Below are 13,621 nucleotides of genomic sequence, written 5' to 3'. Positions count from 1 at the left end.
ACTAACACCAAGGATGGGGCACCCTTCCTCTAACTAATACCAATGATGGGGCACTATTCCTCCCACTAATACAAATGCTGAGGAACTATTCCTTTAACTAATACCAATGATGGGGCACCGTTCTTCTACCTAATACCAATGAATGGGCACCACTCCTCCACCTAATACAAATAATGGGGCACCACTCCTCCACCTTATACCAATGATGGGGCACCATTCCTCCACCTAATACCAATGATGGGGCACCACTCCTCCACCTAATACCAATGATGGGGCACCACTCCTACACCTAATACCAATGATGGGGCACCACTCCTCCACCTAAAACCAATGATGGGGCACCATTCCTCCACCTAATACTAATGGTGAGGAACTATTCCTACAACTAATACCAATAATGGGGCACCATTCCTCCACCTAATACCAATGACGGGGCACCACTCCTCCACCTAATACCAATGATGGGGCACCACTCCTCCACCTAATACCAATGAAGGGGCACCATTCCTCCACCTAATACTAATGGTGAGGAACTATTCCTACAACTAATACCAATAATGGGGCACCATTCCTCCACCAAATACCAATGATGGGGCACCACTCCTCTACCTAATACCAATGATGGGGCACCATTCGTCCACCGAATACCAATGGTGAGGAAATATTCCTCCAACTAATACCAATGATGGGGCACTATTCCTCCTCCTACTGACCATGGGCTCTATGTAATTGTTTGAGTCCCACTGGCCGCCACATATAAACCATTATTTACCTCAACTAATGCCAGGGCATTTTCTACTCCCAATGACCTCAGTCTGCCCCCATAAAGTATGAGGGACAGTAAACTGGCCCTTGGTTTGGAAAGTTTGGAGACCCCAGATTTAGACATAAAACTTTAAAATGTCACTGTTAGTGCCTCATTTCCAACTAGCTACCAGCCTGCCCGCCACAAAGTCCCCTTTGATAAAGACCTTTAGGGCCAATATACATCTATGTACTGTAGGAAAGCACACAATAATACACACTATACTGCAACATGTGTTACATACACTGATGCATTGCGGTGCCTTCGAGTTTGAATAGCAAACCAATGCACGAAAACAACGCACATGCGCAATGACTGTGCACCATAGTATGTTGCAGTGTGTGTTTGCAAAATCATGCCTACATTTTGGGGACATTTTGGTACATTAGAATCTCATTGATTTCAACAGGCTGCCCTAATACAAAGCATGTTAAAAAGAGATATATTGGTATTGCATCAAAAATGGAGAAAGATCTGGGAGTCCTGGTAGAGGATAGACTAGGCAATAGCATGCAATGTCAAGCGGCAGCTTCCAAAGCCAACAGAATATTAGCATGCATAAAGAAAGGGATGTATTCCAGAGATAAGTCTATAATCCTTCCACTTTATAAAACTCTGGTCCGACCGCATCTGGAGTATTCCGTCCAGTTCTGGTCGCCAGTCCTCAGGAGGGATGTGTTGGAGCTGGAGAAAGTCCAGAGAAGGGCAACTAAACTAATTAGGGGATTGGAGGACCTTGATTATGAGGAGCGTCTGCAATCGCTTGATTTATTCTCCCTGGAGAAGAGACGTCTGAGAGGGGACATGATAGCAATTTATAAATATCTTAATGGGGATCTCAGCTTAGAAAAAAAGCTGTTCATTCGAAGGAATTGCATGAGGACTCGAGGACATACAATGCGATTAGAGGAGAAGCGTTTTAACCTCAGGCAACGTGGGGGGTTCTTTACTGTTAGGGCTACAAGATTGTGGAATTGTCTACCACAGGAGGTGGTTTCTGCGGGTAGTATGGTGACTTTCAAAAGACTCTTAGACTTGCATCTCAAGGATCAGGAGATTAAAGGCTATGTTAGATGATTACAGCCACACACACCTACACAGGTTGAACTGGATGGACTATTGTCTTTATTCAACCTCACCTACTATGTAACTATGTAACTGAACCAAATGGAAATGTTTTTCTTACGCTGACCCTGATGTTGAGACGTAAACTGTACACTAAAGTGCTCAGTAGTGAGTATTTCTGTGTTCATGCTGCATAACAGGAGACCAGAGACCTGTTGGATGGCCACAGATACAGGATGGAGGTCTTCTGCCTATGTCCACCGGTACCAATTTCCTTCGGCTCAGCTCAGCACTCATTTGGCGCTTTTCCACTGCATGGAACCGAACGGTTCGGCTCGCTTTTGTGCTTTTCCACTGCTGGTACCGCATGGTACAGTGTAGGAACGGTTCGGTACGGTACGATGGCGCTTTTCCACTGCATGGAACCAAACGGTACGGCTCTCTAAAGGCGCTTTTCCACTGCATGGAACCGTACCGGCTCGGCACGCTTTTGTGCTTTTCCACTGCGGTACCGCATGGTATAGGGTCGGAACGGTTCGGTACGGTACGGTATAGGTTTGCTTTTCCACTGCATGGAACCGAACGGTACGGTACGGTACGGCTCTGAAAAAACAGTACCTACTCGATTGTGGTTCCAACAGGTACCAAACTGGTACCATATCCCACAATCCTTTGCATGCAGTCACTACTAGCCACTGATTGGTCAGAGAATCACACCCACCCCGTTGTTATCCCACCCATTTAACTTTAGTACTACTTTAGTGGAAAAGCAAACCTATACCGTACCGTACCGAACCGTTCCGACACTATACCATGCGGTACCAGCAGTGGAAAAGCAAACCGGGCCAAGCAGGGCCGAGTAGAGCCGAGCCGGTACTAGCCGGTACTTGCAGTGGAAAAGTGCCATTAAGCAGTACCACCTCGATTGTGGTTCCAAGAGGTACCATACCCGGTACCATATCCCACAATCCTTTGCATGCAGTCACTACTAGCCACTGATTGGTCAGAGAATCGTTGTTATCCCACCCACTTAACTTTAGTACTACTTTCGTGGAAAAGCAAACCAAACCGTACCGAACCGTTCCAACACCGTACCCTGCGGTACCAGCAGTGGAAAAGCAAACCGGGCCAAGCAGGGCCGAGTAGAGCCGAGCCGGTACTTGCAGTGGAAAAGTGCCAATTGTAAGGTCAGTATGGAGGAGTGGGGGGGGGGGTCTACGTTTGTTCAGTGGGAAAACATCAGAAAAAAGTATTATCTCTCTTTAGGATGGCCCTCAAAGAGACAATAATCCAGTGCTGGGCCGATCGAGGAGCTGGGTGCGGACAATGACCTTTATACGCATTTTCTGTTGATGTCAGTGGAAGCACATGTTCACAAAAGATCCCAAAAACACGCAGAATTAAGTAAAACGCCAACAACTTTCCATCCAGCCTTTAAATGCCCCTTGTGTGCTTGGACTTTCCCAGCTATAATGACTGTTCACTTCGTAACACTTAGAGCTTTCCCTGCATTTCACTTTCACTTTAAGTAATTGTTTAGACGACACATTAGATATACAAATGAGCTTCTCTGGCAATCACAGCCAAAAAAAAAAACCCACAAAAAAATGGAGAATGTGAAAGCGCCATTGATGGATTTTTAACCACTTCAGCCCCGGAAGATTTTACCCCCTTCCTGACCAGGCCCTATTTTGCGAATCGGCACTGTGTTACTTTAACGGACAATTGAGCAGTCGTACGACGCTGTACCCAAAAGCAATTTATATCCTTTTTTTCCCCACAAATAGACGTTTCTTTTGGTGGTATTTGATCACCTGTACAATTTTTTTTTTTTGCGCTATAAACAAAAAAAGAGCGACAATTTTGAAAAAAAAAAAATATATATTTTTCACATCCTGCTATATGACATTCCCTAAAAAAAAAAATTAAAAATCAAAATTTTTTTAACATTTCAGGCCAATTTGTTTTCTGCTACATATTTTTGGTAAAAAAAAAAAAATCGCAATAAGCGAATTTTGATTGGTTTACACAAAAGTTATCGCGTCTACTAACTACGGGAAAGATTTGTCATTTTTATTTATTTATTTTTACTAGTAATGGCGGTGATCTGCTATTTTTTGCGGGACTGCGACATTACGGCGGACAGATCAGACCTCTGACTGACATTTTGACACTTTACACAGTGACATTACTACAGTAATCAGTGCTAAAAAATGCACTGTTACTGTAATAATGCCATTGGCAAGGAAGGAGTTAACCCTGTTGGTGATCAAGAGGTTAAATGTGAGCCTAGGGGAGTGATTCTAACTGTGTGTGGGGGGGGGGCGTGGCTTCTGAGATGACCATAGAGACATGTGATCCTATATAGAAGGATCACATGAGCTCTGTGATCATCCCAGGGAGAAGGACAGTCGGCTGTGTTTACAACAGCCGACCGTCCTTCTCTCTCAGCGGGGAACGATCGCGGCTGTCAGGCGGCAATCGGAGCTGCCTGACACACGCATCGGCTTCCCTGCTGACGAGCAGGGATGGGAGCATGCCGCCGGCGGCGTGCGCTCGCCCTCTAGACTCCCGAGAGCGAGCGCCGTACATGTATGGCAATTTGCCTGGAAGCGGCTGCCTGCCGCCTCGTAAACAGGTTAAATAACGCTGAGATTGCCAAAATTATGCAAATCGCAACATTTCATTTTCTAGCGCAGCCGCTGCACCGGCACATGAAGGAATCACGTAGTAGCATGATAAATAGGTTACTGCTGGTTGGTGTTTCTTGCACTCGAATGTTGGCACAGATACAATGATAAATTCCCACCATAGTCTTTATTCAATGTTATGATGGAACTAAGGAAGCGAACATGTGACAGGAAAAATCCCGTACCTTCTGAATGCAGCTATATACTGAAACCTATCTTGTACAATTAGATTCAAATTGTATAAGTCACAGGGAGGGTGGAAAGCAGTGCTTGCTCCGGTATTACTACTTACACAGGAATTACAGATCTCTTTTGTTACCCCAACTTTTTATTATTCCTGATATGTGGCTGCTGTATCATGTACTTGTATGAAGAAGTCTCCTGTTCTCTTTGTATTGCTTCCTTTGTGTGAAATCCCTGGTGTTCCTGCCAGTCCCTCTGCTTTCCTATTAAATACTGACCACACTAAGCATTGTCAGCTGTCTGGCTGTGCTGAGAACTCAGCCTGCTCTCCTTCAATGATCAGACTGACATTTATATATTATGTGTGTAGAAGATTCAGCGCTGAATAAATTAACTTGCAATGAGACCAGCAGCTAACACTCAAGGGCAATCCAACTCCTTCAATGAAATAAATAATAAATAGTGTAGCGCAGTCTATGATAGATTATTGGGATTCAATCATTGGATAAAACACTTTAAACCAATAATAAATATATTAAATATATTAAAACATGTCTAAAAAGGAGATAGTCCATATAAGAGGCGATAACAGTCGGTAGAGGTAAAAAGTCCACTTGTGATATGGTGAAATAATAACAGGTGTGACTCTGGTGCTCAAATCCCTCCACCAAGCAATATCTGCCTCTCACCTCCAAAACATGACCCTGCAGGGCCAGAAAGCATAAACAATCTCCACAGGTAACCAACTCGTGTTGCTCCGATACAGGCAAGACCAAGACTCCAGCACTTGTCAGCACAAATAAGGATATCGCTGCAGCAGGTACAACTCACACTCGATTCCAAGTTTCCCAAGATATATAAATAAAAGAGGGGGAGATCTAGTGCTCTCTGTTGTAATGCTGAAAGCTTTAATTCACTCAAAACATATTGCACTTACATTGTATCCGAGCATAATAGGCATAGTAGTTGCAGAGTGTGCAGCGTGCTGGATGGTGCCTGGTTACTTCCTGGTTAACAGCCGTAGGACCGATTGACCAATATATAGACATTTATATATACTGTGGCAGGCTGGCTCGGCTGCGCAAATCGCCGTACCTGTATGGCAATCCGCCGGAGCGATCCTGACGGCCCCTCCATTCGCCAGCGGGAAAGCTGATTCACGGGGCTGGTAGCCGCAATCACCGTGGGCACCCGCGATCACTCCCCGTGGAGAGAGAACGGTGGAGAGAGCTTCCGTGATCTTCCTTTTTAGGAACACAGGTCTCTGTATTGATTTCACAAGCCCCCCACAGTTAGAAAACACCCCCTAGGTTCACATTTAACCCTTTGATCACACCTGGGTTAACCCCCTTCCCTGCCAGTGCCATTAATATAGTAACAGTACATATATTTAGATCTGATTACTGTAGTAATGTCACTGGTCCCCCCAAAAATGTCAGTTAGGGGTCCGATCTGTCCGGGGCAATGTCGCACTCCCGCTAAAAATCGCCGCCGTTACTAGTAAAAAAATAAACTTAAAAAAATTGCAAATCTTTCCCATGGTTTGTAGCCGCGATAACTTTTGCGCAAACCAATTAAAGTACACTTATTGGGGATTTTTTTTTTTACCAAAAATATGTAGCAGAAAACAAATTGGCCTAAAAGGATTAAATAATTTGATTTTTATTCTTTTTTTTTTTTAGGAACGTCATATAACAGAATGTGAAAAATATTGCTTTTCCTTCCGAATTGACGCTCTTTTTTGTTTATAGCACAAAAAAAAAAAAAAAAAAAAATCGCAAAGGTGATCAAATACCACCAAAAGAAAACTATTTGTGGGGGGAAAAAAAAAGGCATCAATTGTATTTGTGTACAGAGTTGCACAACTGCGCAATTGTCCGGTAAAATAACGCAGTGCCAAATAGAAAAAAAATTGCCTGGCATTAAAGGGGGCAAATCCTTCCGGTCCAGGAGTGGTTAAAAAAAATGTAAAAAAATTGTGCGGTTTACAGCAGATTAAATAAATCAACTTTTTGTATTCTATTAATGTAGGTGCATTTATACATTTTTTGCAAAAGTTGAACTGTGCCTTTAAATATACAGAGCTACCCCAGTAGAGTTACGATAAGCTTACCTGAACCCTCAGAAGTTCTCCCCAGAAGCTCGCAGACCCTCCATGTGTCCCGGGGGGGGTAACTATGAGTACGGCGCTGTGCACAGGACCCCGTAGCACACTCAGTATTAGGAAGACGCAGCTCCTGCCTGATCTGTAACCCAATGAGTGGCCAGGTAGAGATCGAAGGTCTAAATGTTTACCTGTCTGGTGGCTGATGGGACAGCGGAGGATACACCAGGTCAGGTTTTGGATTGGATGGTCACTGACCTCAGATGACCGCACTGCCATCATCCCAACAAGGATTTCTTGTTTTTATGTTAATGTTTTCAGCACTTTAGTGGAGCCGGGGGGAGGCCTGAGGTCATGAATGGAGCTTCTCGTCCTTAAATTGGAAATCCAGTATTACTAGAAAAACTAAATCCTCCAGCTCTGCCTGCTTCTGTTTTGCAGATCCAATGCACCTTCTCCAGCCAATCAAACCAACCGCTCACTTTGCCTTCATTATGATCACTTAATTATTCCCAGTGTTGTAATGAGCTCCATGCAACCATAGCGTCCCTTCAAGGGCTCATTTACACTTGCATTGGCCCTTTGAAGTGCAATTCACCACTCTTCAGAGGGAGTTTGACAGAAGTAGGGGGGAGGCACTGCGGTGGATTTACTTAGGCTCCATTCAAATATAAGCTTTTCGGATCACGGGCAGAATTGCCGCGATTCTGCCCGCAATTCTGAACCAATGCAAGTCGCGGGTCACGCAAAGAGAATTGCGGGACGCCTGACGCCCAAAAGAAGTCTTGAGATTCTGTTTGTGCGATTTTACTGCGATTCGCCGAGTGACAATTGCGCTGCGCTTGGGGTGCCATTGCAAGTCATGGGAATCGCTCAGGCGTCCCGCGACTTGCAATGTCCTCCCACTGACACCAACAATTGGGCACTATTCCTCCACTGATACCAACAATGGGGAACTATTCCTCCACTGATACCAACAATGGGGAACTATTCCTCCACTGATACCAACAATGGGGCACTATTCCTCCACTGACACCAAGAATGGGGCACTATTCCTCCACTGACACCAAGAATGGGGCACTATTCCTCTCACTGTCATCAACACTGGGGCACTATTCCTCCCACTGATACCAACAATGGGGAACTATTCCTCCACTGATACCAACAATGGGGCACTATTCCTCTCACTGTCATCAACACTGGGGCACTATTCCTCCCACTGATACCAACAATGGGGCACTATTCCTCTCACTGATACCAACAATTGGGCACTATTCCTGCCACTGACATCAACAATGGGGCACTATTCCTCCACTGATACCAACAATGGGGCACTATTCCTCCACTGACACCAACAATGGGGCACTATTCCTCTCACTGTCATCAACAATGGGGCACTATTCCTCCACTGATACCAACAATGGGGCACTATTCCTCCCACTGATACCAACAATGGGGCACTATTCCTCTCACTGATACCAACAATTGGGCACTATTCCTGCCACTGACACCAACAATGGGGCACTATTCCTCCACTGATACCAACAATGGGGAACTATTCCTCCACTGACACCAACAATGGGGCACTATTTCTCTCACTGTCATCAACAATGGGGAACTATTCCTCCACTGACACCAACAATGGGGCACTATTCCTCTCACTGTCATCAACAATGGGGCACTATTCCTCCACTGATACCAACACTGGGGCACTATTCCTCCATTGATACCAGCAATTGGGCACTATTCCTCCACTGATACCAACAATGGGGAACTATTCCTCCACTGACACCAACAATGGGGCACTATTCCTCTCACTGTCACCAACAATGGGGCACTATTCCTCCACTGATACCAACAATGGGGAACTATTCCTCCACTGACACCAACAATGGGGCACTATTCCTCCCACTGTCACCAACAATGGGGCACTATTCCTCTCACTGTCATCAACAATGGGGAACTATTCCTCCACTGACACCAACAATGGGGAACTATTCCTCTCACTGTCATCAACAATGGGGAACTATTCCTCCACTGACACCAACAATGGGGAACTATTCCTCCACTGACACCAACAATGGGGCACTATTCCTCTCACTGTCATCAACAATGGGGCACTATTCCTCCACTGATACCAACACTGGGGCACTATTCCTCCATTGATAACAGCAATTGGGCACTATTCCTCCACTGATACCAACAATGGGGAACTATTCCTCCACTGACACCAACAACGGGGCACTATTCCTCTCACTGTCACCAACAATGGGGCACTATTCCTCCACTGATACCAACAATGGGGCACTATTCCTCCACTGATACCAACAATGGGGCACTATTCCTTCACTGATACCAACAATGGGGCACTATTCCTCCCACTGTCACCAACAATGGGGCACTATTCCTCCCACTGTCATCAACAACGGGGCACTATTCCTCCCACTGACACCAACAACGGGGCACTATTCCTCCCACTGACACCAATGATAGGGCACTATTCCTCCACTGATACCAACAATGGGGCACTATTCCTCCCACTGACACCAACAATGGGGCACTATTCCTCCCACTGACACCAACAATGGGTCACTATTCCTCCCACTGACACCAATGATAGGGCACTATTCCTCCCACTGACACCAACAACGGGGCACTATTCCTCCCTCTGACACCAATGATAGGGCACTATTCCTGCCACTGACACCAATGATAGGGCACTATTCCTCCACTGATACCAACAATGGGGCACTATTCCTCCATTGATACCAACAATGGGGCACTATTCCTCCACTGATACCAACAATGGGGCACTATTCCTCCCACTGACACCAACAATGGGGCACTATTCCTCCCACTGACACCAACAATGGGGCACTATTCCTCCACTGACACCAACAATGGGGCACTATTCCTCCCACTGTCACCAACAATGGGGCACTATTCCTCCACTGTCACCAACAATGGGGCACTATTCCTCTCGCTGTCACCAACAATGGGGCACTATTCCTCTCACTGTCACCAACAATGGGGCACTATTCCTCCCACTGTCACCAACAATGGGGCACTATTCCTCCCACTGTCACCAACAATGGGGCACTATTCCTTCCACTGATACCAACAATGGGGCACTATTCCTCCCACTGACACCAACAATGGGGCACTATTCCTTCCACTGATACCAACAATGGGGCACTATTCCTCCCACTGACACCAACAATAGGGCACTATTCCTCCCACTGACACCAATGATAGGGCACTATTCCTCCCACTGACACCAACAACGGGGCACTATTCCTCTCACTGACACCAACAATTGGTCACTATTCCTGCCACTGACACCAACAATTGGTCACTATTCCTGCCACTGACACCAATGATAGGGCACCATTCCTCTTACTGATACCAACAATGGGGCACTATTCCTCCACTGACGCCAACAATGGGGCACTATTCCTCCCACTGACACCAACAATGGGGCACTATTCCTCCACTGATACCAATGATGGTTCGCCATTCCTCCCATTGATATAAATGTTGGATCACCATACCTACCACTGACACCAACAATAGGGTAACTATTCCTCCCAAGGACATCAATGAAGTGGGCACTATTCCTGCTACTGTCACCAATGATAGGGAAACTATTCCTCCCACTGACACCAACACTGGGGCACTATTACTCCTCCTACTAACTACAGATATTGTTTACTGACACTGGGGGCATTTTCTACTCCCTCTGGCCACAGTCCGGCCCTCCAAACATCCCAAGAACATTAAACTGGCCCTTTGGAAAGTTAGGAGACCCTGGCCTGTACTAGATCCAAGGATACTGAGAGCTGAAATCCAACTCAAACTCCAATCATAACGCAGCCATACAACCGCCATGGTACTGCACCCTCATCCTGCCTTATATCATCAGCTGTAGGACTCTATGGGGTGGATTTACTAAAGGCAAATAGACTGTGCACTTTGCAAAATGCAGTTGCTTCAGAGCTCAGTAAATGAGCAGAAGCTCTGCTGACTTTTATCACCCAATCACATGCAAGCAAAAATGCTGTTTATTTTTACCTTGCAGGTGATTGGGTATTGTTTGCAAAGTGAAGCTTTATAAACCAGTTCGCACCACATGCAGCCCAGTGCATTTTTTTTTTCTGCATCAAAAAAGCATGGAGAGTAGATTATATGGTTTTCAATGGCATATTTCACACCAGTGTGGTCAGTTCTAGATACAAAAAAAATAGAACATGCTGCATTTTTTCTGCACTGGAATGAGGTAATACGCATCAAAAACGCACCAAAAACGCACCAAAAACGCACTGAAACACAGATGTCCTTATTTAAGGTTAAGATAAAAGAGGGGGAAAATGCACTGGACTGCATCAAAAATGCACAAAAAACACATCAAAGACACATTGGAACACAGATGATCTTATTTAACTGCTTCCCGACCACCCGCCACCTTTTTACTGCAGCAGGGTGGCTCTCCTGTGGAAACCGACGTAGGTCTACGGGAAGCTAGGGGGCGAGCGTGTGCCGCTTGCGACGCACTCCCGCCCCTACTCAGCAGCAGGGAAGCCGATGCACGGGGCAGGTGGCTCCGATTGCCACCTGACACCCACGATCGCCCCCCGCTGAGAGAGAAGAACGGTCAGCTGTTGGAAACACAGCTGACCGTTCTTCTCCCTGGAATGGTCATAGAGCGCCTGTGATCCTTCTATATAGGATCACATGTCTCTATGATCATTTCACAAGCCACGCCCCCCACAGTTAGAATCACTCCCCTAGGCTCACATTTAACCCATTGATCACCCACAGGGTTAATCCCTTCCCTGCCAGTGTCATTATTACAGTAACAGTGCATATTTTTAGCACTGATTACTGTAGTCATGTCACTGGTACCCCCCAAAAGTGTCAAAAATATCAGTCAAGGGTCCGATCTGTCCGCTGCAATGTTGCAGTCCCGCAAAAAATCGCAGATCGCCGCCATTACTGGTAAAAAAAAAACCCCAAACAATAAAAATTACATAAAACTTTCCCCTAGTTAGTAGATGCGATAACTTTTGCACAAACCAATCAAAATACGCTTATTGCAATTTATTTTACCAAAAATATGTAGCAGCAAATAAATTGGCCTAAAATGTTAAAAAAAATTAGATTTTTAAACTTTTTTTTTTTTTTTTGAGAATGTTATATATAGCAGAAAGTGAAAAATAAATGGATTTTTGTAAAATCTTACCGTAAAATCCTTTTCTCTTAGCTCATTGACAGACGTAGTCCTCGGTGATACACCACCTTCGGGTTATGTTGCCTCCACAGGAGCAGGACTAGACAGGAAATTAAAAAGCTCTGGCCACACCCTAGGGGCAGTCCCAGAGGGTATATCCTCTCTCTCTCTGCCTCAGCAAATCAGTTATGTGAAAAAGCAGTCTTTAGAGATTTTAACCCAACCCAACTCAAAAACAGAGGGGCGGGGACTACATCTGTCAATGAGCTAAGAGAAAAGGATTTTACGGTAAGATTTTACAAAAATCCATTTTTCTCTAGCGCTCATTGACAGACGTAGTCCTCGGTGATACACCACCTTCGGGACGTCCCAGAGCAGTATCACAAATGAGGGGTGGGAAAATGGAAATCAAATCCCAATCTAGAAGGCCCAACCGGTGCCAACTAGAAGTTTACAATGCTCATCCTTAATGATGAGACTCAACAAAAAAGAGAAATTTTTTTTTTTTTTTTTTTTCAAACAACAGAAAAAAAACCCTCGAGGTAGACCACCGGTCTCCTCAAATTGCGGCCTGCAAAACCTTGCGGCCAAATGAGGCATCCGCCGATGCCGTCACATCAATTTTATAGAATTTTGTAAAGGTATGTACCGACGACCAGGTGGCCGCCTTACATACCTGGACCACTGACGCCTGATGGCGAAAGGCCCAAGAAGTACTGAGCGCTCGAGTGGAGTGCGCCCTAACAGGGAACGGAGGACTCTGACCCTTAATAGAATAAGCCTGTACCACCGTTTGTCTAATCCATTTGGCAATGGTCGCGGCAGATGCAGGCAAACCCTTTCTGGGGCCATCCGTGATCACAAAAAGTGAATCCGTCTTACGGAATGATTCCGTAGCTTTCAGGTATACCCTGATTGCCCGAACCACATCCAAGGAATGCAACGCATGTTCCCGATGATGATTGGGCTGAGGACACAAGGAAGGTAGTACAATATCTTCATTCAGATGAAAATCTGAAACCACCTTAGGAAGAAAGGATGGCTTAGGATGAAGTACTACCTTATCCCTATGAATCACTAGGTATGGGGACTGGCATGATAATGCAGCCAGTTCTGACACCCTGCGAGCAGAAGTAATAGCCACCAAGAAGGCCACCTTCTGGGATAAAGTAAGCAAGGGAATCTCCCTGATGTTTTCAAAGGGAGGTTTCTGTAGAACCGACAAAACCAAATTAAGATCCCAGGGCGGTAAGGGCGCGCGGACTGGAGGAGCCAGGTGCCGCACCCCCTGGATGAAATTCCGCACCAAGGACTTGGTAGCTAAAGGTTTCTGAAAGAAGATTGCTAATGCTGAAACTTGACCCTTGATGGTGCTCAAGGCTAGCTTCTGCTCAACCCCTTGTTGCAAAAAGGCCAATATTCGAGTCACCGAATAGGTACGTGGAGGAAATCCTAAAGATTCGCACCACGCAATATAAGTCTTCCATGTGTGATAATAGACCTTGCTGGAAGTCGCTTTCCTTGCTTTAATAAGGGTAGGAATGACT

General features: G+C 45.6%; 1 protein-coding gene across 2 annotated transcripts in view; it reads right to left on the bottom strand.

The window, feature by feature from the left end:
- The window catches only part of RNF24 (ring finger protein 24), a 226,003-nt gene that overhangs the window by 68,181 nt on the left and 144,201 nt on the right, over positions 1 to 13,621 (bottom strand). The window contains exon 1 of one of the 2 annotated variants that reach the window (XM_082267191.1): positions 6,857 to 7,000. The exons of the other annotated variant lie outside the window; for it this stretch is intronic. The gene's annotated coding sequence lies outside the window, so the exon portion shown is untranslated. Of the gene's footprint in view, positions 1 to 6,856; positions 7,001 to 13,621 lie in introns of those variants that run through there. 2 annotated transcript variants of the gene reach the window in all.

This window comes from Pelophylax lessonae, assembly GCF_965119305.1.
Source record: "Pelophylax lessonae genome assembly, chromosome: 1".
Taxonomy (NCBI): domain Eukaryota; kingdom Metazoa; phylum Chordata; class Amphibia; order Anura; family Ranidae; genus Pelophylax; species Pelophylax lessonae.
This window is presented reverse-complemented; position numbering and strand designations above follow the sequence as displayed.